The sequence below is a fragment of the Sceloporus undulatus genome, chromosome 7, assembly GCF_019175285.1.
Source record: "Sceloporus undulatus isolate JIND9_A2432 ecotype Alabama chromosome 7, SceUnd_v1.1, whole genome shotgun sequence".
Classification (NCBI taxonomy): Eukaryota; Metazoa; Chordata; class Lepidosauria; order Squamata; family Phrynosomatidae; genus Sceloporus; species Sceloporus undulatus.
In genome coordinates this window covers 27,612,083-27,638,640 of record NC_056528.1, presented here as the reverse complement: position 1 = coordinate 27,638,640, position 26,558 = coordinate 27,612,083, and the positions used below count along the sequence as shown (strand labels likewise).

The 26,558-nt window shown below is 45.7% G+C and overlaps 1 long non-coding RNA gene across 1 annotated transcript in view; it reads left to right on the top strand.

Moving 5' to 3' along the window:
- The first annotated feature begins 1,649 nt into the window (after positions 1-1,649).
- Positions 1,650-26,558, top strand: part of LOC121936933 — a 74,958-nt gene continuing 50,049 nt past the window's right edge. The window contains exons 1-2 of the long non-coding RNA XR_006105051.1: positions 1,650-1,800; positions 16,869-17,008. This is a non-coding gene — a long non-coding RNA (uncharacterized LOC121936933). The remainder of the gene's footprint in view (positions 1,801-16,868; positions 17,009-26,558) is intronic.

Below are 26,558 nucleotides of genomic sequence, written 5' to 3'. Positions count from 1 at the left end.
CATGAGGAGGGAGCAAGCTTGTTTTCTGCTGCCCCAGAGACTAGGACCCGGAACAATGGATGCAAGCTGCAGGAAAAGAGATTCCACCTCAACATTAGGAAGAACTTCCTGACAGTAAGGGCTGTTCGACAGTGGAACAAACTCCCTTGGAGTTTAGTGGAGTCTCCTTCCTTGGAGGTCTTAAACAGAGGCTGGATGGCCATCTTTCGGGTATGCTTTGATTGAGATTTCCTGCATGGCAGAAGGGGGTTGGACTGGATGGCCCTTGTGGTCTCTTCCAACTCTACGATTCTATGATTCTATGACTGAGATACCTCCAAGTCATCCTGTTATCCGTTGCCCTGCTCTGGCGGTCTTGCAAACCCACAGCAGCCTTGATGGAGTCTATCCACATGTAGTGCGATCTTCCTTTTTTCCTGGTCCAGTAGTCAAACCTATATGCCACACTGCCTATCAGTGTCATTTCCTTGCAATTCTGACTTAGGGCAACCCTCTCTTAGGATTTTCTTAGATTTCAGAGAGAAAAATCAGGAACAGAACAATACACAGATGAACATGGAAATCACTCCTCCCAACCTAGAGTCACACAGTGTGTGTGTGTATGTGTGTACACACACACACCACTCACTTCTATGCCAGCATTCTCTGAAGATGCCAGCCACAGATGCTGGCGAAATGTTAGGAATAAACTCTTCTAGAACATGGCCACATAGCCCAATTCCCCCCCCCAAAAAAAAAAAACTTTCAGAGAGAGAATTTGCCTTTGCCTTCCTCTGAGGCTAAAAGAGTGTGACTTGTCAAAGCTCATCCCGTGGATTTCCATGCCAAAACAGGGATTTGAACTCTGATCTCCAGAGTCCAGTGCTCAAACCATTGCACCATGCTGGCTCTAAACCATTATGTGCTTTTCAAGGTGACTTGGACTGTTGAGAACCCTCTCCTATTGTTTTCTTAGATTTACTCCATGGGACAGCATGGCGTAGTGGCTTGAGCGTTGGACTATGACTCTGGAGACCAGGGTTTGAATCCTGGCTCGGCCATGGAAACTCACTGGGTGACTTTCTCCAAGTCACACTCTCTCAGCCCCAGAGGATAGCAATGGCAAACTCCCTCTGAAGAAACTTGAAAGCCCCATGATCGGGTCGCCGTAAGTTGGAAGTGAAGGCTCACAGCAACAAGATTTATTCTGTGAAGTCGAAGGCTTTCATGGCCGCATCCATAGTTTTTTCTGGTTTTTTCAGGCTACCCTGGCCATGTTCTAGAAGAGTTTATTCCTGACTTTTTGCTGGCATCTTCAGCCACAGATGCTGGCAAGACATCCTCTCTGAAGATGCCAGCCGCAGATGCTGGCGAAATGTCAGGAATAAACTCTTCTGGGATATGGCCACAGAGCCCGAAAAACCCACAAAAAGCTAAAGATTTATTCTGTGTAGGTTGCCATTGCTTTGCCCAGTGGGTTCCCATGCTTGAGCATGCCTGGTCTCTTGGAGTGCTACTGTCCAACATTCATGGCACCTCATGCTCATTTCAAATACCTATATCCCTTGAGGAATGCTTGGAAACACACCACACACAGTTCCACCCCAGTTTCTGTGTGTGTGTGTGTGTGTTGTCGTGTGCTGAGGCAGTCATTCCACCAGAGACAAACCTCTGAGGGAGAATTTGTTCTTGGTCCCAGTAGGAACGGGGCCTATTCAAGGAGGCCCCAATCCTAGGAGGAGATGGGCCCCGAGAGAGAATCTCGCCCACCGGAGAAAACTCTTCCTCTGCTTTCCCAGCAGAGCAAAGACAAGGCGCAGGGTGTGTTTAAGCATCGGGGGGAATTGGATTTTTCGTTTTCGGAGGGAGGGTGGGAGGCAGCTCTCCTTGCTGTCCATGTCCCAAGTGGTGTCTCCTTGGTGTCCATGTCCCCTTCCAGCTTCACCCGTTGAACTGTCACTAAAGTCTGCTAAAATGGAGCCTGTGGGTGGAGGAATGAGGTTGGAGGAAAGAATGCCATCCCTTGGAGGGATCAGTTTGGGACTGATGCTGCAGATGCCAATTTTTGCAAAAAAAGAAGAAGAAGAAGGAAGGGGGGAAAGAGGGGAGGAGAGTGGTTGCTACAGCAACCTGGCTCTCCTGGGTCTTCTCCAGAGTGTGAATGAATGGAAAGGGGATGAATGAATGGATTTTTCTGTGCTGAATTAGCAACTCTCTCTCTCTCTCTCTCTCTCTCTCTCTCTCTCTCTGTGTGTCCTCCCCCAATTCCTCATTCCTAGCTCCATGGAGGTCAGTTGCTTAGGGGCCAGGCTGGGACACAATGGAAGGGTGGATTGGATCATGGGGCTGCCCTTTTTCCTCAATAAATAAATACACCAATAAATAAATCATCAGCTCCCAGGCTTGTTGTCGGCTGCTCCTGCTCTCTGGACCTTTTCGGAGAAGCCAAACTTCCACACATACACAACCGCTGAGAATTGCTCTAGTTATTCGGGGCTCTCTAGTTATTTCCATCCAGGTCAGCCAGGTAGCAGAGTACAATAACATCCCTAGATCCACAAAACAGGGATACATTTATGGGGACAACCGAAAGGCACGAAATACGAAAAACTGGCAAGCTTGCAACATGTATTTTGTGCCTTTGGCCTCACAAAGGTAGCCTTGTTTGGGGGATTGTGGGTGTTATTCCATTTATTTCCTGTGGTGGTGGTGGTTGTTTATTCCTAGCTGTTTATTATTATTAGGTAATTTGTTGACCATATTGTTATTAGGTTGTTTGTTGACAGGTTGCATATTGTTACTAAGTTGTTTGTTGACCGGTTGCATGTGCCATTATGTTTTTTCTCCCATGGGTTGAAGGGTGAGATGCAGGGATCTCTTCCTCCCTACTTTTATCCCTGACAACCATCTTATGGAATGCCAGCCAGCATGATATTTTGTGTATTGGACTAGGACACTAAGGGTTCGAATCCCAACTGGGCCAGTCACACTCTCTCAGCCTCAGAGGGAAGCAAAGGCAGCCCCCACTTTTGAGCAAACTCTGCTGAGAAACCTTGTGATAGGGTTGCCCTAGGATCATCATAAACTCAGAAATGACTTGAAGGCACACAACAATACCACAACCCTGTGAGGAAGGTTACCTGGCTGACCTAAAGCCCTTGTAGCTTTAATAGTTGTATTAAAGTAGGAGCATGGTGTAGTAGTTTGAGTGTTGGACTCCAGGAGATCAGAGTTCGAATCCCACTCAACCATGGAAACCCATTGGGTCACCTTGGACAAGACACACTCTCTCAGCCTCAAGGGACAGCATTGGCCGCAAACCTCCTCTGAAGAATTCTTGCCAAGAAATCTCTAAGATAGGATTGTCCTAAGTCAGAACTGAAGGGGCATACAATAACAACAACAGTAAACCATTGACAGCCAGTGTGGTGCATTGGTTTGAATATTGGACCAGACTGCTGGGAAACCAAGGTTTGAATCCCCACTCAGCCATGGGACCTTGGGCAGGTCCTACTCTCTCAGCCTCAGAGGAAAGCAATGACAAACCCACTCTTGTGTTAGGGTTCAATTTGTTGTTGTTGTTTCCGACTTATGGCAAACCTATGCCATTGCCTTCCTCTGAGGCTGAGAGTGCGATTTGCCCAAGTCAGAAAGCTTTCAGGACTGGCTGCAAATCTCCTCTGAAGAAATATTGCCAGGAAAACCTCATTTATAGGGCTGCCAAGTCATAAGTCAGCAATGACCAAGGTGCGCAACCGCAACAAGAAAGATGGCATTTGTGTTGGTTGTTATGCCAGCAACATCCTCTTTCTGCCCAGCCATGAGGAGCACAAGAGCACTGTCCCTTGTTTCACTTGGCAAACCTATCACACAGAGGGCAAGAGAGGGGAGTGTATATTGCCCAAGACAAAGCAAGGTGTTTTACGGCTTACTGAGGCCTTGAGGCTAGATCTCCCAAGCCTTCACCCAACCTGGTTTCAACCGCTATGCCACACTGCTGGAGGAGTGTGCAACTCTTTCTCCCTGCCCTTCACAGGCGGGTGTAAAAGTGACTCTGATTCCAAGAAATTTGGGGTGGGAGGCGGAGGTTTTGTAGCTGGGTGGAGGCCTTGTTGTGTTGGTTCCTTTCCCTGAGAAACTGGGCAGGGCACCCACCCCGGCCTAGGACATCCTGTTCCCCCTAGGCCTGTGTGTGTGTGTCTGTGTGTAGGGAGCAACACTGACGCCCCCTCCTCGCCCTCATTTCCCGGAAAAAAATTTCCACACGCAGCCCCAACGCTGGAATAACACCACATCGGCCCTTGTGTTGAGACAGTCTGGGGAGGAAGAGATTAGCCAATGCGTTCCTGCGTCAAGCACATTCTCTGCGTAACTCCTCAAGGTTTCTTTTTGTCTTTTTTGTTTTTTTGAAAGGAAGGGGGAGAGAAAAAAGCTGCCTCCGGGCCACAGTTGAAGCAAGAGATCCATGAGCCAGGGCCAGGGTTGCCAGCTGACCAGCAAAACCCCAACTCAGAGTGCTCCTGTGCCTTTTAATGGAAGCTTTCCTGCCAAAAACAAAGCAGACTATATCTGTCTAGATATAAAAGGCACAGCTGAGACGTCATTTCAGAAGAGACCCACACAAGATGGTGCCAGGGTTGCCAACTGACCAACAAAACCCTGTCCCAGAGTGCTCTTTTGCCATTAAACAGGCACATTGTATCCAAAAATACACCAGGCAATGGGCTCTTTTATTTAGTGCGTGGAGGGAAGTGCCATGCCAGTCCACCTCTGCCAATCAAGCTGTTGTTAAATCAGAGGAGTAAGTGTGTTTAAAAAACTAGAGGTGAGAGAGAGGAGATGATACCATCATCGAATGGTGATCAAAAAACTAGAGCAGTGGTGCTTCAATCCTCCAAGCCTCACTGCAACTAAAAACCCTCCTAATCTAGGAGCCAGTTTCTCTTCGAAGGATCTCTGTGCCACTTTTCTACCCAAAGTTTTCCATGAGCAAAACAACCCTAAATTCAAAGTAGTTGTGGTTTCCATTCCCTGCTCCCCATAGCCCTCCTTCCCACTCACTCTTCTCCTGGAAGGGCCCCTGCTGGACCACAAGCAGCAAAAAGAAAGATTCACATCACCCAGAAGGTGAATTCTCCATCCCAAAAGGGGAAAGCAAAGCTTTTTGCTCTGCTTCATTTGGGATGGCGTTAATGGAAATTGCAGAAGCACCTGGCCAAAAGCGTGCAGTTGGCAACCTTCAAGGCTCAGATGTGGACATTGTGGTTGACAGGGGAGCCACGTTCAGAGGAGAGCGTAGAACAGGTTCAGACATTATAATAAGGACACATTTGATGTTGACCGAGGGAATGGTGAAAATGTTAAAAAAAAAAGTATACATTTCAAATATCAAACCTTGATTTCCCATTTTTTATAAGGAACACCATTTTGCTTTGTCATTATGTTTAATGAGACTTGAGCATCCACGGATTTTGTTATCCATGGGGGGATCTTGGAACCAAACCCCAGCGGATAACAAGGGTCCACTGTAGTAGCAAAAAGAGCAAAGAAAGGTGAGAAAAAGTTAGATGGTGCATCTACATTGTAGAAAGAAATAATGCATTCCTGAGATTTGTACTTCTACAAGGTCTTTCGCCCTCTCTGCCAAATAGTGCACAAAACTACTAATCCCAGGATTCTGTAGGATGGCACCATGACCATTAATGGTGTCAAATTGCATTCTTTATCTAGTGTCGATGCACCCCTAGTTGCCAACTTGTCCAGAAATTTGGCAAGAAAACTGCCCCACACCTCCCCATTACCACTCTCCCTTGCCAGGACCAAACCTGGTTTGTTTAACTTCTTGGCATTGGGTTAAAAAACCAACAATAACACAGGAGCAGGGCCCTGGGAAGAAGCTGGCAACACTGCCTGGTTGACAAGGAAAATGGACTGAGGGAGAAGGCAGCAAAAAAGTGGTTCAGTCAAGGATTCAGGGGAAATGTCTTCATATTTTTTTTCTCTGTAGACTCAAGATATTTGGTTGGTTTGGTGGAGGCTGTAGACTGGGAATGGGGATCATGAAAAGGGGAGAAAGGAAGGCAAATACACACACACACCCAAGCACACAAAAAAACCCTGCTTGGTCTTGCGTTGCCAGCTGCGTCAGCCAAGCAAGCGCATGACGCATTGATACCTGTGGGTCGCAGCTATATATAGCTACAGGCCTCCTACTTTCGTGTTCCCCCCCCCACTATCTCCTCCAAACCTCTTCCCCCATTCCCCAATCTGAGTGACTAAACAGAACTACATCAAAGTCAAGGATAAACTGAAAGTGTCTCTCTGTGTGTTTGTGTGGGGGTTTGGGGTAGGAAAGGACACACGCAAATGCTCTGTGCCTAACCGTTTCCTCTCTCCCCACATCAAACCCCCAGCTCTTACCTGATTTCTAGGAACCCCTGACCACCGGCCAGGCCAAGATTGTGCTCCAGATAGACCAACAAAAAAGTCAGAGATTGTGGAGTTTGCGCCACCCACGCACACCCACTGCTTTAACTCACAAGGGCTTAGGGAGAATTAGGAGCCTGTCGGTTAGCCAAGATGTGGAATGTGGGTCAGGAGATGGGGCCGGAGGTGGTGGGAAGGTTGTTGTCCTATTTCACAGGAGTGTAGTTGGGGAGTGGGGAGCAAGCTGTTGCTGTTGCTTTTGTGTGCCTTCGAGTCATTTCTGACTTATGGCTCCCCAGTTTGTTCAGAGAGGGTTTGCCATTGCCTTCCCCTGAGACTGAGAGAGTGTGATTCGCCCAAGGTCACCCAGTGAGTTTCATGGCAGAAGTGGGATTCGAACCCTGGTCTCCAGAGTCCTAGTCCAACATTCAAACTACTACTCCACACTGGCAAACATGCCCTCCAAAATTTAACAGATGAAAACCAGGAAGCCTGTGAACAAGCTACATCAGGAGTTGATCAGATTGGCAAAATCCAGAAGGATAGGCAGCAAGGAGAGCTTGAAGCAGTTTGCTTTTGCCTGAGTCTTCTGGAAAAGGAAAGACTATTTCCCTCCTGCCTTCTCCCCGGCTGAGTTATTTGAATGCCAAATCCCCTTGCACTTTGGGATCAGTTTGCAGCAATGAAAGTAAGCAGAAGACAAGAGGCAAAGTGGGAGGAAGGGAGAGAAAATGGGACATTTTAAAAGGAGCTAAAAAAAGTGGCATGGTGGAGTATTGACTGGGACTGTCTCTTCCAAATCTGGACAGTTGGAAGGTATAAGCAAAATTGCTCCCCAAATAAGAATTCTGCTCCTCATTCATGTGCGCATGCTGGACATTTCTAGCAGTTTTGTGCCACTTCAACTGTACCCAGCTTAGGGAATCCTGGGGTTTGTAGTTTGAAGGAGGACTTAGAATTCTGCGCTAGATAGGGTTAGTGCTGGAGTTGAGGGGAGGGGACTAGAATTCTCTAGCGGAAAAATCAAAGTAGCTCCACCAAACTACAAATCCTAGGATTCCGCAGGATGAAGGCCTCCTGGAAACTTTGCAAGTTGCTGCAAGAAATCAATGCATCCTTGCAAAGATGAGCTGGAGATTTGCGCACAGCCCTCTTGCCTGGAGCTGTATCCAGCTGAAATGGAGAATTTGCACTTTTGTCTCCCACCTGGAGATGATCCAGGAAAACTGGAGACTCAGGACCAATCCTTGCGATCTCGAAATCCTAACAGCAACCTTATTCAACTTAGTGGATGTAGTTGTGTGGTTAAGAGTGATGGGAGCTGAGGTCCATCCCTTCTGGAGGCCACCAGGCTGGGGAAAGGACTTAGCACAGAAGTGGGCAGTCATCTGGGATTTCCCAGATACCAGAGATTCATGTTATTGTGTGCCTTCAAGTCATTTCCGACTTATGGCAACCCTATGACAAGTTTCTTCAGAGGGAGTTTGCCTTTGTCTTCCTTTGAGGCTGAGAGTGTGTGCCTTACCCAAGCTCACTAGTCAGTTTCCAGGGTTTCAGACCCTCGTTTCCAGAGTCATCGTCCAATGCTCAAACCACTTCGCCATGCTGGCTCTCCAGAGATTCATACCCACCATGATTTCACACTTGAAAACTGGGGCACAGGGCTGAGCCACATCCCGGTGGCAACAAAAGAGTGTGGGTGAGGCAATAAGAAGGCAAAAGTTATTAATAAGAACACACAGAACGACCACTTGAAGGTTACAGTCCTTGAACAAGGAAATTGCAAAGGAAGACCAGAAAGAGAAACAGCTGGCTTGAATTATATTCACACATTCCAATCCATTAGCAGAGGAATGAACCAAGACAGTGACTTCACGGCACACTACATGTATTAATACAAGAGTCCTCGCTATGCACATATAACAAAAAGAATCTTTTCAGAGAAGATTTTGAACCCAAGGAAACTGATTTTTGGTAATCCATTGACACTGACCACTAGATCACCTTGCACCACCTTCGGCAGCCCTTTGAAAATTTCAGGCAAGGGACACAATTGGCATCTTTCAAGATCCTATGACATTCCATCCTACTCCCACAACTCTGTAAATATGCTTTATGTCTTGAGGCCGAAATAGCACTCTGTGCTGCATCTGAAGAAGTGGACTTATATCCACGAACGCTTATGCAGAAATTAAAAACGGTTAGTCTTAAAGGTGCTGCCATATTCCTTCTCTCTCCTTCACCCCGTCCTCTTTTTTTTCCTTTTTTTTTTTGCTGTAAGAGACTAATACTTTTAGTAGTAGAATATGGAATTTGAAATACAGCAAAATTCACACACACACACTAGTGACCCTATCATGGGGTCCTCTTGGTAAGATTTGCTCAGAGGAGGTTTGCCATTGCCTTCCCCTGAAGCTGAGAGCACATGACTTGCCTAAGGTCACCCAATGGGTTTTATGGCTGAACTGGGAACTGAACCCTGGTCTCCAGAGTCATGGTTGAAACTGCTGTGCCATGCTGGCTCCCTGCAACTGTGCTTTTGAGAAGCAGAGGGCCATCTCTGTGCTAATCTGCAGCAGCTGCTCATCTTGTATTGATTCACAAGGTTGTTTTTCTTTCTGAAAACATACCTCCCAGTAACAAGAAGTCCCTTGCTGCACGTGATGTACTTGCCTGTATGTTCCTGGATGATGGATGGGGGAGTCTAAGGGTGCAATGCCCCCCTCTCCTGACACTGGCTGTGTCATCGTGACCTATGAGGAAGGTTGTGTTCTAAATGCGGATGTGGTGGCGGAAGGTGGGGAGGAGAACCCGGGAATGGCAGGTGACATGGGGTGAGCGCACCCAGGCCTCAGCCACAGCAGCTGCGCCGCCGCGTTCCTGGCTCCTGCCTTCTGTTCGCTTTCCAAAAAGGGAGCCGCTGTAATCCGAAAAGGAAGCAAAATGCACATCTTGAAAGAAAAGGAAAAATAATTGCCAGTCTCCGTTTGCCAAGTGGCAGGATTTAATCTAATTGGCACCTGAAAGGAGATGAAATGAGGCAGCAGGGCCAGGAAACTTCCAGATGGTGCTGAGCTACTTGTCCCATCAGCCTTCACTCTTGTCTGGGGAGATGGGAACTAGAGTCCAACAATACCTGGAAGATCCCAAGTTTCTCAGCTCTATCCTAGGAGAAAATCCTACAACATACGAGTAATAGCCAAAGTTCCATATCAGCTCTTAATTGTTGTTGTTGATGTTGTTGTCTTCAAGTCATTTTCAAGTTATGGAGACCCTAAGGCAAACCATAAGAAAGCCTGTTTTCTTGGCAAGATATGTTCAGAGGAGGTTTGTCATTGCCTTCCTCTGAGGCTGAGAGTGTGTGACTTGCCCAGCGTCGCCCAGTCAGTCTCATGGCTGTGCCGGCAATTGAATCCTAGTCTACAGAGTCATAGCCCAACGTTCAAACCACTATACCACACCAGCTCTCTAGCTAATTAAGAACAATTAATGGATGATTAAGTCTAGGTAACTGTTCCATATTCATGACTGCTGATTAGTCACAATTGTGACACTGTTGGCACATTTATCTCCCCCCCCCACAACCTACTTTACTAGGCATCACACTGGGAAGGGACATTTCCATCAGGTTTGCCGGTAGTGGGGTGGTCCAGGAGAAGTTACTTAGGGCCCAAACAGACAGGCCCAAATTAAGCTGCTTCAGGTCTCTTTGGAAGTATGCTGTTTAAATGACACGCACATCTTAAGAGGGCAGAAGTTGCACCAAAGCTGCGCTCCAGTCCTTAGTACTGGAGCATGGCCTTCTGGCCTCTTAGGATGCATGCATAATTTAAACAGCATACCTCCAAGTGACCCAGAGCAGCTTTATTTTGGCCTGTCTGTTCAGGCCCTTAGTTAAGTAGAGGAGCTGAAACTGAATTCCAACCAATGTTTTCTCCCTTGCAAGTTCCTTTGAAGCAGAGCAGCTTACATTGATTGGGTGGTGCAGAAAAAGCACCCTTTGTATACTCAGGATCACAGCATCTTCGTTTGTTATGGATTGAAGGCCGAATCCTATAGTTTGACCTCTGTTTGCTGCAAATGAAGTAAGAGAAGTACAAAGAAGGAAAGTGGGAGGAGGAGAGAGAGAATGGGACATTTTAAAATCAGCTGGAAAAGTGGGATGCCAGAGGAGTAATTGGAACTGTCTCTGCCAAATGAGGAGAGTTGGAGGGTATGCCTCTAGTCTAACCCCTCGACAACACAGGAATCTATAGCTAAAGTACCCTTGAGAGGAAGGCATCCAACTGCTTTTTATAAACCACCAACAAAGGAGGTTCTTTTAATCTCCAAAAAGGGAGGAACGCTGCACTGCTATCCCTCCCTCGCCTGCCATTACGCTTTCAAATCAATCAAAGGCTTTAATCTAATTGCAAGTCCTGACTGGAACAGATCCATTCAATCGATGGAAGCTGGGCGCATTGGCATTTAGGCAAGTTCCACTGATTCACTGGGGGATGGGGGGATCTCTGAGACGAGAAATTTGGATTAGGCTGGGGTGCAAGTTTTGTAGCCCTTCAGATTTACTCTCTGTTTCAAGTGCCATCGCTGTGGCCTCTGAGGGAGAGAGGGACAGCAGCATCTTCTGGACCTACTCCCCTTTCCCACTACCATCCCATTTTCTTCATTGTTGTTATGTGCCTTCAAGTATTTTCCGACTCTAAGGCAAACCTATCATGGAGTTTTTCTTGACAAGAGTTGTTCAGAGGGGGTTTGCCATTTCCTTCTCCTGAGGCTGAGAGAGTATGACTTGTACAAGATCACCCAGTGGGTTTCCATGGCCAAGCCAGGGTTGGAACCCTGGTCTCCAGAGTTATTGTCCAGCACTCAAACCACCATGCCGTAAACCTATGAGCAGCACAATGTCAAATTAACAATGTGTAAGCTTCTCTGGGAGACTTTTTGGCTGAAGGGTGGGGTATAAATGCTTTACGTACATAAATGTCCCAAACGAAGGCAAACAAGCCCTTCTCCGCATATTTACACATTTCCTTCCACCTGACTCTGCCCGATCCACCTGTGTGCCACAACAGTGTGGGAGTTGAGGACTGTACAGAACATAGACACAGACTTCCAGGGGTTGAGCCGGGGAAGGAATCAAGTTTCTAGTCCTTATGGATGTGCATGAAATTCAGAAGCTGGAAAAGCAATTGGACAAAGTTTCCCAAGACCTTGGGCTTTTTGTGCTCTTAAACCCACCACCGCCCAGCTCCTTGCCTAGTAGAAAACAGAATCAATCCTGCAAAATGAGGAATGATGCAAATGTGTTTCTTTGCCTAATGCACATCTGCGGCAAAGTCCAGCCTTTTGAGGCTCAGAATTTGGGTTGCCAGGGTGAGGAAATGGATTAAAAACAACAAGGGGAAATATGCCAAACATCCTTTCTAGCCTTCCATGACAAAGGTTGTGAAAATGGGTTGAAAGTCATCCCTGAATGAGACCCTAATAATAATAATAATAATAATAATAATAATAAGGGCACGGCTCTGCCAGCCTATCTAAAAGTCCATATCTCCCTGTATGAGCGGATCTGCCAGCCTATCTAAAAGTCCCTATCTCCCTATATGAGCCTGCTTGAGCCTTACAAGCTTTTGGTGGGAAGGATCCCACCATCATCCAAGGTTCATCTGGTGGGACAGAGGAGAGGGCAGGGACGGGACAGAAATTTGTCCTTTCCTGTAGGCTCAGGCAAAATCACACTGTGGTAGCCTCTCTTCCCTTGTGTCTTCTCCCTCATTAAGTAAAAAGGCTTTTGCTGTCTTGATCCAACACTGATGTTGCTTGGCCATACACACCATGGTTTTATATGTGATTTTTTTTTTAATCACATTGGAGGGTATGCAAGGTCCAGAAGAGAAAAGAACATTAATGCAACCTTCTAACCAACTGTATGTGGGTCAGGAGACAGGCCTTGGGTTGTGGGAAGGAAGAACAAGAGAGTTCTGGGGTTGTAGTGCATAAATTGTTGGGGGAGTTATGGGGAGAATAAGAATTCTGATTCCTCTTCCCTTCGTGAAATTTTCCTTCAGTCCCCAAATCTGAAGCATTGCAGCAAATGAGACATGGAAAACTCTTCAAACCTAGATGTCTTCTTGTGACTGTGTTTGGTTCCTTAGCCTTCCCTTTGGATGCCTACACTCCATATCCAAGTGCACAACTGCAGTTTTAGGTTTCTCCAATGCTAGAAATGTCAGGATTGAAGGAAAATGTCATTTCTTTGGAGGGGCGTGATATTATTTTGGGGGGGAATGCCTTCATTTCCGCCCCCCCCCCCGTCCCTGTGTAGCCACACTCCTGGTTCTCATATCTGTGCTATCCCAGCTCAGATGCAAGCTGGGCTCCCTTTGCCTCCCACCCTTTCCCAAAGCAGCTGATCTCCCTGGCTTTGCTGGCCCTTGATGGTTTGTGGTTTGGGGTGGGGTGGAAGGAAAGGCAGTGCAATCCCTGGCACACCAAGAGTAGCAGGGCTGGCCTGGCACAAAGAGAGCCCTGTTTGCAATGTGCATGGGGGAAGCGGTGACAGCCTCCTCCTACCCCGGGAATGCGTGGGTGGGTGGGGGAAAGGAAAGGAGGGTGTCCCCCTTTGCAGAGGGCGGCCCACCCGTGGCTCCAGGCTGCACTCTGATCTCATTGCTCAAGCATCCCAGAGCTGGCTTCCCTGCTCTGAGATTGCTGCCGCATCAGGCTGATTGCAATAATAAAAATAATCCCAATTTCTGCAGAAACTGAAAAGACGACCCTTGGCCCTGTATGCCTAAACAGCCTGGTTCCCATAGCCAAAATGTTATGAATTAAAACTGGGATGCGTCTGGCCAAGCAACATAAGAGGCTGACCAAAGTTATATAAATGAGGAAGACAGCATAGACTAGGAGAGGATGTAGCAGTTTGCTTTTGCCTGAGCCAGCTGGGAAGGGGAAGGCTGTCTTCTCCTCCTTGTTCAGCTCGTAGAGTGCAAACGTTTTGCATGTTGAACTCCATTTGCAGCAACTGAAATAAGTTGTGGATAAAGGGGGAAAGTGGGAGCAGGAAAGAAAAACTGGGCCATTTTAGAAGCAGCTGAAAAAGTGGGACAATAGAGGATAAATTGGGAGTGTCCTTGTCAAATTTGGGACACTTGAGGGAATGCAATAATAGCATATGTTCCTGATCTGACAGTATGTCTGCTGAACAAACAGAATTTCTGCTGATTCAGAATCATAGTTGGAAGGGACCCCAAGGGCCATCCAGTCCAACCCACTGCCATGCAAGAATACAGTACTAACACACTCCTAAGAGATGCACATCTAAGCACTGTTAAATGAGCTCCAATGAAGGAGCGTCTCCCACCCTTTGAGGAAATGTATTCCAATGTCAAATAGCTCTTCCAGTAAAGAAGGTTCATTGTGAGGACTACAGCAGCAGCTAAAAGATTGTTTCCAAGGGCAATTTACTTAATTGCATTACAGTGGCTCCTGTTTATTTCAACCTGGCTTTTAAAAATGTTAGTGTTTTATCATATTAGGTTTTAGTTTTTTAGACTGAGAAATTGTATTTCCCGTTATAGTCCTGTCCATGTCTATTCTCAACTAAGCCTACTGAATTCAATAGGTTTTAAGGTCAATAAAGTGAGTGCACAGAGTTAGAAGGGACCCCAAGAGTCATATAGTCCAGCTCCCTGCCATACAGGAGTGCACCACCAAAGCTCCCAAAATATTCCCATCCAACCTCTTTTGAAAGATTTCCAAAGAAGAAGGGTCCACCACCCTCCAAAGCAGTCTAACAACTCTTACAGTCAAGACATTCTTCTTAAAGTTTGAAGAATGTCCCTTTCTTGTAATGTGAATTCATTGATTCATGTTCCAAAACCCTGGAGCAGCAGAAAACAAGCTCACTCCATCTTCTATGTGACACCCCTTCAGGTATTTAAAGATGGCTCTCACATCACCTCTCCAGTTTTCTTTTCTCAAAGCTAAACACTCCTATCTCCCTAGGCCTTTCCTTGCCATGATTGGTCCAGACCTTTGACCATCTTGATCATGTTCCTTTGAACACCTTCCACCTTGTCAATATCCTTCCTGAACTGTTCTTTGTTTTAGCTGAGGCATTGATAGACTGAATCGGGAACCGTAGGGAGGTAGAAAACACTCCGTTTGTCACTTTTATATACTGTGTGTGTGTGTGTGTTTTACTGCAAGTACCACATTAGAAGTGGCTTTCTCTCCAGACCAGACTCTGGTCTCCAGAGTCATAGTCAAATGCTCAATCCACACTACCATGCTGGCTAGTAAATGAATGCAAACTACTTTTGCTCTTTGAACTCAGTTTGCAGCAATGGAAGTCTGCTGAGGACAAAGCGGGAAGGAGAAACTGGGACATTTTAAAAACTGCTATATAGTGGGATAGTAGAGGATAAATCAGGACTGCCCCTGCAAAACTGGGACAATTGGAAGGTATATGTCAGCATTTACTCATCGAATTATGAGGCTCAAAGTGGATTTGGACCTTCTCCCAGGCCTCCTCTGGATAAAGGAAGCCAGGCTAAATGGCAGCAGTGCATTTTGGGAGAGCAGGCAAAGGCAGCAGCATTTATGTTTGCTCTTGTTCCTTTTGCATGTGTTTATGTGTATGTTTGTGTGTGTGCTTTCAAGTTGATGACTTATGGCAACCTCATGGATTTCATAGGGTTTTCTAAGCATCCTCAGAGGTGGTTTTGCCAGATCCTTTATCTGAAATGCAGCATGGGATTCATTGGCAGTTTCACATCCAAGGACTAACCAGGCTTGGCTTGCGTAGCTTCCAAGATCCCAGATGGGATCTGGTGCCTTTGTGGTATTTAGCTGTTCGGTTCAGAAATTTCCCCTTTAAAAAATCCACTCCTCCTTTCACCTCAAACAGCCTAGCGCTCCCAAGCCATGTTCCCTCCAGGCGACGCCAAGCCACCCACTAGACGTCTGGCAGAGAATTGGTTCTTCCCCATCTCTCCCCGGCACAGACGCCAGGTGCCTTGTCTGAAGAGCTGAAGAACAGGCCGGCGTTGGTGTGGGCGTCTCTTTTTTTCCCTTCTTTTTTCTCTCTCCCTCTGTGCCATTGTTCAGCACATCAACACCCCTTCTCCCAGAGCTCCTGCGGAGCATAGGGACAATTCAAGGGCGCAGCTACCAGGGTGCGTGTGTGAGTGTGCAAAAAATGAAACCATCCCTCCCCACTGTAAGAATTCCACCCCCTTGAACACACTTTTCCTCCAAGCTCCAAATTTCTAACACTGCAGAGAGCGAGATGCTGAAAATGATGCTCACCGAGAACCCTTAGCATTTCTTGGGTCACTTTGCATCCTGTTCCTTGTCTTTGGAGGCTTCAACTGTGCTTCCAAATGCCTGACTGAACTTTTACCCCATACATGCTCGACTATAAGTCGATCTCATGTATAAGTCGAGGGCAGGTTTTGGGGCCACAATTATGGATTTTGATAAGTTGAGGGTGAAACCTAGGGGCATGTAACAAAGGATCTGAAAGATGAAACAAAGGAAGATGATGCCAAAAAAGGTTCAAAATTCCAGCAGGTATAACAGTTTATAAAAGCTGGATAGATGAGAAAGTAGAGGGAGGTCATTACTTCCAGGACAGATTACGCTCTTGCCTTTCACCAGTTCCTTTATTTATAAAAGTACAGTATTTACACTGATGCGTGGATAAGTCGACTCGTGTTTTTTGGGTCAATATTTTGACTAAAATTTCTAGACTTATACATGAGTATATATAGTAGGTTAGAGCAATGCTAGAAATTTGGGGATGAAAAGAAACTTTAATTATATTATTGCAGTATCCTTACTGAGATGTGCAATGTCTTCATGTTGCCTCCTCCTGTAACCATTTCTTGATGTTTTCAAGCCATTTCCAACTTACGGCAACCCTAAACTCATGGAGTTTTCTGGGGCTGAGAGAGTGTGACTCACTCAAGGTCTCCCAGTGTGTTTCCATGGCTGAGAGGTGAACTGAATCCTGGTCTCCAGGGTCATAGGCCATACCCTTCAATATTTCACAGGTGAAAACCAGGACACATGTGGCCACGTAGCAGCAGAGTGTAGTCAAGATAGGAAACATTTTTAATGAGAAAGAACCCACAAGCTAAGAGAGGCTACAGCAATTTGCTTTTGCCAGAGTCTACTGGGAAAGTCAAGTTTTCCCTCTCCTGTTACCCGCTGATTTGAGTGCAAACGACTTTTGTACTTTGAACAAACTTTTCAATCACTGAAAGATGAGGAGAAGAGGGGAAAGGGAGGAGGAGAGAGAAATTGGGACATAAGTAGTTGAAAAAGTGGGATGGCAGAGGATTAATCTGGACTATCTTTGTCAGATTGGGAGAGTTAGAGGGCATTTGTAAATACCTTCAAGTATTTCAACATGGCTGTTATATTACAATACCTCTTAACTTTCTCTTCCCCAGGCTGAACATACCCAGCCCCCCTAAGCCACTCTTCTTGGGGTTTCCAGAACGTTCAGTTTGGTCATCCTCCTTTGGACATGCTCCAGCTTGTCAACGTCCTTCTTGGATTGTAGTGACCAGAAATGGAAACAATATTCCAGGTAAAGTAGTATTTTCTTCCTCCTCCTTTCAAAATTACCATTCTCTCTGTTGTTATTCCAAAGATTGTACAGCTGTTTGCATTATGGGCAGCCAAAAGAAGCCCCAGGTATGCACTGTACCCATAAGGCTTTCTTTGTGGCCCTGAGACCCCATACCCTCCATCTATCCCAATTTGGCAGGGATAGCTGGATTTAATCCTCTGCCATCCCACTTTCTCAGCTGCTTTTACAATGTCCTAGTTTCTTTCTTCTCTTCCCCCTTTGTCCACAGCTTACTTCAAATGCTGCAAATTGAGTTCAAAATGCAAAAATAGTTTACACTCAATGAGAGGAGGAAGAGGAGATGAGGAGAGAATCTTGCTCTTCTTCCCATTAGGCTCAGACAAAAACAAACTGCTACATCTCCCTGCTTGTGTGTTCTTAGACCACTTTGCCATCTTGACCGCACTTTGGTGTTGCCTGGCCACACGTGGCCCAATTTTCATCTGTGAAATGTGTGTGGGGGGGGGGGGGGGGGCTGGCCTTTTGTGTTTCTCTTGCTCTTTCCAAGTTTGGTAATGGGGACACCGGCAGGGAGAATTTCACACCGTGGTTTGTGACTTCATCACTTCCTTGGACCTCTCCTGGTTCTCTCCCCACAACAAAGAGAGGAAGTTCTCAAAACCACAGCTATTGCAAAAGTCTTTCTCTCTCCCCCGTCCCGCTTGGGTTGGCCATTATACCACCAGCTCTTAAGTGTTGCTTCAGAACTGTTGCCCACTTTTGAAACTGGGGTGTATGTGTGTGTAATCTGACCAGTTCATGACGTGGTCCTTTATTGCGGTATCCTTGCCCATTGCTGTGTTGCAAGCCAGCCGCACTTAGTCCTCTGAAGCCTCTCATTCACTGTCCCTTAGTGTCCTCTCCTAGATAAACAAAGGGCTGCTACCTGAATGTTAGCGGACTTCTGACCAAGCTGCGTGGAGGATTTTGGGACTTGTAGTTTACAAAAAGAAAATTTCCCCACACACTATGTATGTGTCTTCAGGTCGAACTATGGTGACTCCATGAATTTCACAGGGTGTTCTTAGAGGAGGAATCCTCAGAGGTGGTTTGGCCAGTTCTTTCCTCTGAAACACAGCACCTGGTATGTGTTAGCGGTCTTCCATCCAAGTACTCTGGTTAGTAGTTATTCTTGGGGTTAAAGGGTAGGCTGAAGGGGGGGGGGAACTTGCACCTCTTGTACTGCATGTGGCCTTCAAATCTACCCTACATCTCTGCCAACTCATTTTCTTCTGCTCTTTCTGACACCCCTTTTTCTGAGGTCTCCCTTCCTCCTCCCATTTTTTCTATTATTACTTTATTTTTAACTCCCCCCCCCCCATTGTAACACCCTTTCCTTTCCCTCTTTCTGCCATCCCTCTTTTTTGACACATCTTTCCTCTTTCTAAACCCACCTAACACCTTTTCTCTTTCTAAGAGGTCCTCCCTCATGCTTTCTCTCTCCCCCCACAAAATTTCCTCTTTCTTCCTAATACTCCCTTTTTCCAACACATTCTTTCCCCCTCCCTCCCTTCTTGTACCCTGTTTATCCATTCCACTCTTTCTACTGACCCTTTCTCCACTCTCTGTATCACCTCTCTTCTCTTTTCACCCTTTTCTCTCTTTCTAGCCTCCCCTTCCCTCCTCTTTCTTTCACATCCTTCCTTGCCTCTCTCACACACCACACAATTTTAACACTTTGATAGCACATTAACTGCTGCACCTGCATCCTACAGTCGCCTGGGGTTTGTAGTGTTGTGAGATAATTTTGAATTCTCTGCCAGAAAGCTCCATGGCTCTAATCCTAACTAGAGTAAATCCATGGTCTCAATAAGGTTTCTTTAGGGACCTGGATTTCCAAAATCCCCATCCAACACACTCTTAACTGCTATACCATTTTTGGTTGGCCATGAAACCCGCGGATCCTAGACCTGTCACACACACTCTCCACCTAATTTACATTGCTAGGTTTTTGTGAGGGTAAAATTGACATGCATCTCAGTGTGTGTGTGTGTGTGTGTGTGTGTGTGTGTGTGATAGAAAGAAAATTTCTGCTATATCATTAAAGCCACTTTAACTGACCTAGTTCCATCCTATGGAATCCTGAGCCTGGTAGTATAGAGAGGGTGTTTACGATTCTCAGCCAGGAATCTCTAGTGCTTCCCCAAACTACACATCCCAAGATACCAGAGGATGCAGCTGTGGTAGTGAAAAGGAAGTCATATTGCTATAATTGTACAGTATGAAAGAGATTCTGCTCCGTTTTCCTAGTAGAGTGTCAGTTCAGCTAGTAGAGTGCAGCTAGTAGAGTGTCAATTTGCAGCAATGGAAGTAAGCTGAGGGCAAAGGTGGGAGGAGGAGAGAGCAACCAGGACATTTTAAAAGCAGCTGAAATATAGTGGGCTGGTAGAGGATTAATTGTGAGCAGGAAAGTTGGAGTATATGGACAACCAACTTCTCCTAGACATGTTCTACGATGTAGTCACATAATCTGGGATTGCACAGGCAAAAGAGGGAGGAAGGAGGTCTATGGGTAAGAATCAAAGGACATTTTTCAGTGGACTGTTGGCAAGCCCAAAGCTGTTTGCATGGGGAGAACAGGAAAGAGCAGGGAGAGGGGGGAGGTGGGGAGGCTCAGAGGCCAGCAGCTACCTTTGTGACCCCTTGAGGAATGTGGGTCTGGCAGCCAAGATTTAATCAGGGACTGGACAGCTTTGTGCTCCCTTCCCTTACTGTGCAGGGACTTGCCTTCTGTTTTGTTGCATTAGTTTCTGTGTATTTGCATATACACCCCCCAAACGTTTCATAGATGAAAACCAGGAGATATCTGGACAAAGCAACAACAGAGTGTGGTCACGATGGCAGAAGTTATGAATGAGGAAGAACAGGCAAGCAAGGCGAGGCCTGAACGGTTTGTTTTTGCCTGAGCCAACTGGGAAAGGGAAAATTCTGTCCCATCCTCTCTTGTGTCTCTGCTGAGTTAATGAAGAGAGATTTATTTTTCCACTTTGAACTCAGACAAAGGGGAAAGTGGGTGAAGGAAAGAAAACATGAACATTGTAAAACCAGCTTGTCCTGGTATTTATCTATGAAATGCTGCCTTGGATCCCATTTTAGGAGAGAAAGTCAGAACATAAATCCAACAAACAAACAAACATTGACTGGTATGAAGTTGGCACACGACACAACAAACTATATACTGCAGAATTAATATAGTGTGACACTGCTTTAACTGTCACGGCTCCGTTCTGTGGAGTTGTAAGATTTGTAATTTGTTGTGGTTGAAGAGTTCTTTGACAGAAGCTACATATCTCACAAAACTACAATTCCCAGAATTGCATAGCACTAAACCATGGCAGCTAAAGCGGTGTCAAGCTGCATTCATTCTGCAGTGTAGATGCAGCTTAGGACATGAACAGATTGTATGAAATCTACTTACACAGGACGTTTGGGTTTTTTTACTGTAAAACCTGTTCATCGGTGGAATGAACTGCTTTGGAGGGTGGTCGACTCTTTTTCTTTGGAAATCTTTAAACACAGTTGCACGGCCATCTTTCAGGAGTGCTTCCGTTGTGTATTCCTGCATGGCCCCTGTGCTGCTTCAGAAAGTGATCTAAAATCTGTATTCTGGACTCTCTACCATTCTGATGCTGTCATCCCAAGCAAGCCTCTTTTTTCTGGACTTCAGTTTTCCCATCCATACAATGAGAAGAAACCAGGGAACAACCTGGCTTTGATCTGAGGTCTAATTCCAGGGCAATACATATTTGAAAAAGATCTCTGTACTTGTGAGAGGAGTGGCATGGGGAGAGAGGCAAGACCCAGTTATTATAAGATGCTGCTTTGACATCTCTGGAGCTATCCACTTGCCTTTTGACAGGCGATGGCTAGCAACTGACTTGGACTGCTATGCTTTCAAGCAAAGAAGCTTTAAAACACGAGAGAGACAGGGTCTGCCTCAGAACAGCAATCTCTCAGTAGGCTTGCATTTGAACACAATGCGCCAAGCAAATTAATCCCCTGTTTCTTTTTCTCTTACACCCGCCCCATCTCCCTGTGGCTGGGAATCCCAAGGTTTGAGTAGGTAGATCTGTCTAGGTGAAGGACGTGGGGGAAGGTGACCCTCCAGGCCTTGCAAATATGGAAGATTTATGGAGGTGGTGGTGGGATTCAGAGGAGCATGTTTTCTTTAAAAGAAAAAAACGAAGTCTGCATTACTCTTGCAAGTAGAGATGTGAGCAAAGAGTTCAGCGCAATGAGATGGAGGGAGGGAGAAGGAAGGAGGGGAGCGAGAAGGTTGTGTGAACGCTGGTGGGCGATTGCTAGGTGTGCAGGTGGGTGGGTGCAGGAACATTTCTGTTTATGCCATGTGTGTCTTCGTCTTGTGTGTGTGTATGTGGGTGTGCATGCCAGAGACAGGCATCCTCCTGCCCATGTGTTTTCTGCAGATCAACAGCAACCCCCTCCCCTTCAACATTTCGCAAAGGAAAACCAGGATATATGAGGCCTAGCAACCTCAGAATATGGTCAAGGTGGCTAAAAGTTATGAATGAGGGAGAAAAGACAAGCTAAGGGAGTCTGCAGTAGTTTGCTTTTGCCTGAGCTGACTGGGAAGGGCAAGATTCTGCCCCCTCCTCTCCACTGCTAGGTTAATTGAATGCAAAGTAGAGTCAGCTCTCCTTATCCACAGATTTTTTTTATCCATGGATTCAAGCATCCACAGCTTGAAAATATTTAAAAAAAAGTATAAATTTCAAATAGCAAAGCTTGATTTTCCATTTTATACATATAAAGGACACCATTTTGCTATGCCATTATATTTAAAAGGACTTCAGCATCCACAGATTTTGTTATCCCCAGGGGATCTTGGAACCAAACCCCAGTGGATAACAAGGACCTACTTTGCAGCAATTAAGCTGAGGACAAAGGGGAGAAATGGGAGGAGGAGAGAGAAACAGGAACATTTTAGAAGCAGCTGAAAAAGTGGGACAACAGAGGATTAATCAGGACTGTCCCTGCCAAACTGGATACTTGGAGGGTATGCAACCCCCATTCCAACTCGATTGCATACAAGTTGATTTTGGAAGCTATGTAGTGTCAGGCCCAGTTGGGCTTTGGATGGGAGACCACCAAGGAATTCCTGAAACCCAAACTGGGTTTTAATCCAAACCTGCCTGCAGTGTAATTTTGATGTTTAAATTGCATACACATGTGCGCTTGGGTAAGGGGGCCTACCCCCAAAAGGCTCCATATGGGTCTCCCTGGGTTTCTTCCTCTGATACCTGTCCTACCAAATGTGTAGGACAGGTATCAGAAGAGAAGGGTGAAGACCTTGCTGGGTGCGCTCCTCTTAAAATCATGTCACAAGCAATGAACCAACAGCGCTGGCACAGCTGGTCTCTCGGATGTTTGTGTTTGGCTCTGAAATAAAACAACTTCCTCTCTTTCCACATTGAGTTGGTACGCACTTGCCAGAACTGGGCAGCTGCAGCATCCACCTGCCCAGGCGGGCATGTGCCTTCTTGGCACAGGATGCAGAGATACACTGTCTTCTCTCAGATTGTGGGCTGGGCAGGGGAGATGGCTCTTGCATCTTTTTAAAGTTGAAGATGTTTTATTATGGCTATAGTTTTCATGGAACGCAGGGCCCAATTCACCCGCTCTGCTGGCTTCTCTTGGCAGTTGGTGGACAACTCTTTCTCTCTGTGTTTAGCTGCCAAGTCTTCCAGTTCTCAACATTCCCCACATGCCTCGGACTCATCATTTTCTGACATTCCCCACATGCTTTGAGCTGCCATTTTCTTACATTCTCCTTGTCCTTTCAAGCCACCATTTTTGATGTTTCTCCTATACTTCAGAGCTGCTGTTTTCTGACATTACCATGTGCCTTGGAGCCACCAGTTAAAAACCCTTTTGTTGTTATTGTTAACTGCCCTTGAGTCAATCTCAATCCATGGCGACCCTGTGACATCTCCAAGACCTCCTGCTCCACTGCTCTGCTTAGTTCCTGTACATTCCTATCTGTGACCTCCTTACTAAGAGTCCATCCATCTACCATGCACCCTTCCTCTCTTTCTACTTCCCTCCATCTTTCCTAGCATTATTATTTCTTCCAGTGAGTTGTGCCTTCTCATGATGTGTCCAAATTACGACAGCCTACATTTTGTCATTTTGGCTTCCAGGGAGATTTATGGCTTGATCTGCACTAGGATACACTTGCTTGTCTTCTTAGCTGTCCATGGCATACTCAGCACTCTTCTCCAACACCACATCTCAAATGAATTGATTTTCTTCCTATCTTGTTTCTTAACTATCCAGTTCTCACATCCATTCATGGCAATACGAAGTACAATGGTTTGTATGATTCTAACTTTTGTGCTGAGTTGTATATCTTTGCATTTTAGCATCTTTTCTAGTTCTTTCATAGTCCCCCTCCCCATTCTTGCTCTTCTTCTGATTTTCTGGCTGCAATCTCCATTTCTATCAACGTTAAATCCCAGGTATGTGAACTCTTTTATTATTTCTGTTTATTCATTGTCTAGGTTGAATTTATGTAGATTCTCCATGGTCATTATTTTTGTTTTCTTTATGTTCAACAATAAGCCTGCTTTTGCACTTTCTTCCTTGATCTTCCTTAGTAGTTGTTCTAGGTCTGGGAGGTTTTCTGCTAGTAGTATGGTGTCATCTGCATATCTTAGATTGTTGATACTCCTTTCTCCTATTTTCACTCCTCCTTCTTCTATGTCCTGTTATCTTACAATATGTTCTGCATATAAGTTGAACAGGTAGGGTGATAAGATGCAGGTTTGTCTGACCTCTTTGCTTATTGGGAACCATTCCGTTCCTCCATGCTCTGTTCTGTTAGTAGCCTCTTGTCCTGAGTACAGATTCCTCATCAGGATTATCAGATGTGTTGTTACTTCCATGCCTTTAAGGGCATTCCATAGCCTTCCATGATCTATGTAGTCAAAGGCTTTGCTGTAGTCCATAAAACACATGCTGATTTTCTTTTGGAATTCTCTGGTGTGCTCCATTAGCCATCGTGTGTTTGCAATGTGGTCTCTAGTGCCTCTTCCTTTCCTGAACCCCACTTGGGAATTTCTCTCTCCATGTATGGTTGGAAACTATGTTGCAGAATTTTGAGCAGAATTTTGCTCGCGTGGGAGAGTAATGCTATGGTCTTATAGTTGTTGCAGTCTTTTGTGTCTGCTTTTTAATGGATGGGGATGTATATTGATCATTTCCAATCTGTTGGCAGTTGTTTTGTTTTCCACATCATATTTGTTTTCCATAAAAACCTTGCAGCTAAGATAATAAACATAAGCATCTTAATAAGGCAAACTGAAATAAACAGAAGCTACCATATTGTAGCATAATGCTGCCAAGCCAGGGGGGCATAGTGGTTTGAGCGGTGGACTCTAGAAACCAGAGTTCAAATCCCTGCTTGGCCACGAAACCCACTGGGTGACCTTGTACAAGTCACATGCTCCCAGCCTCAGCAATAGCAAACCTCATCTGAACAAATCTTTCCAAGAAAACCCCATGATAGGTTTGCCTTAGGATTCCTTAATTCAGAAACGGCTTGAAGGCACACAACAACAACAACAACAACAACAACAACAACAAACCATAATACTACCCGGTAAAGCCTTGAAAACAACCTTTTAGATGCTGATATTTTCCTCACAATCTAGGGCTTGTTTTGCACAGGATCATATGTTGCCCGAAGCAGAATTTTATAATCAAAGAAGGCAGCATCAGTTTGGGAGTGGAGGAGGAGGAGGGCAGTGCACTCTGCATGCTCTTAGACACTGTTTTCAAACAAGAAGATGTTGGTATATCCCAGTGGTCTTATAAGCAGATGGATTTGGGGAGTGGTGGAGGAAGAGGGGCTGGGAGCACAGCTATAATTTCGAGTGGCGCACCTGCTCTCAGCCAAGCATGGCTTGAACCACTGCGGAGGTGGTGGAACTGTGCATTTGTGGGCGTGAGAGCATGCGTGGGCGGACAGTCTAGTTCCTGCCTCTTCAAAAAGCACAGTTTGACCAAAGGATGCTTACTGAGGAAGGAGGGGAACAGTCATTTTTTGTCAAAACTAGGTGGGGGGAAAGATGAGGTCTGCTTTGCAGAATACAGCCCCCCTCTCTCTCTCTTTTCTATTTTACTGGCAACATCTGAACAAGATTTTAGGGGTTCAACCTAGAGGAAGGATCACAGAGGACTCTCCTTACTTGACCACACTTGGGGTGTGAAAGACATTCCCATTCCTGACATGTATTAATTATTGTTGTAGCTTGGTGGGGGCAACTGGCTAACACATTGTAAACCAATGTGAAGTCGAAGGCTTTCATGGCCGGCATCCATAGTTTTTTGTGGGTTTTTCAAGCTATGTGGCCATGTTCTAGAAGAGCTTATTCCTGACATTTCACCAGCATCTTGATGCCAGCCACAGATGCTGGCGAAACGTCAGGAATAATCTCTTCTAGAACATGGCCACACAGCCCAACCCCCCCCCCCCAAAAAAAAACAATGTAAACTGCTTAGACTAGAGAGTGCTGCGCACTATAAAGTAGGAGGTATTACTGCAGTGATTGTGACTACTGTTGTTGTTACAGTTAGCCCTCTGACTCTGCGGATTCTGTATCCACAGATTCAATTTTCCATGGCTTGACAATATTCCCCAAAAATAATTTCCAAAAAGCAAATGTTGTTTTTGCCACTTTATTCTTTGTAGTTTGCAACGTCTGTATTCAAGCAAGGGCCTGCCGGTGTTAGTAAGTAGGGAAGTTGAAGGAGTGACCATTGCGCATTAGCACTGAGGAGTATTGGGCACCAATGTGTATCAGAGACATCCAATGGGCATCAGGGCATTGAGTAGGCAGTCCTGAAGGCATTTCTAGAGCATGGAGAACACTCCCTGATACGCATTTTCACAATTTTGTAGCATCTCTGTGCTGTATAAAGTTAAACGACATAGACCATCATATACAAATGCAGCCATGACTATTATATTCATTGATGTCCCACCTTTCCCCAGTTTGGGACCCTAGGTAGCTCACAGCACTTAGAAGAAACATAGTTTAAAAATTATCAGGATGGAAGAGTTAAAAGATAACAAAATCATCACAACATTTGAAAGCGGAAAGAAAAAAAGGAGAACCAGTTCAGCCCCTCTTAAAGGGAGTTCCAGAGCCTGCGAGCAGCCATAGAGAAAACTGTCTCCCATGTTCCTTCCAGATGGTATCTGTGGGACAGAGGTGGGACAGAGACAAGGGCTTTCCCAGAAGATCTCACAACATGGGCTGGCTCATAGGGGAAAGTATGGTCCTTCAAATAATCTGGGCCTAAAATATATGGGGCTTTATAGATCGCCATAAACACTTTGAATTCTGTCTGGAAACAGCCAGCCAGCCAGTGGAGCTGTTGTAACAAGGGAGTAGGGTATGCCCTGTAGAATGTAAAACTATCAAATCCGGAACCTAAAATGATCTGAAGGTACCACTGTCTTGAGGGAGCCAGCTGCCAAGAA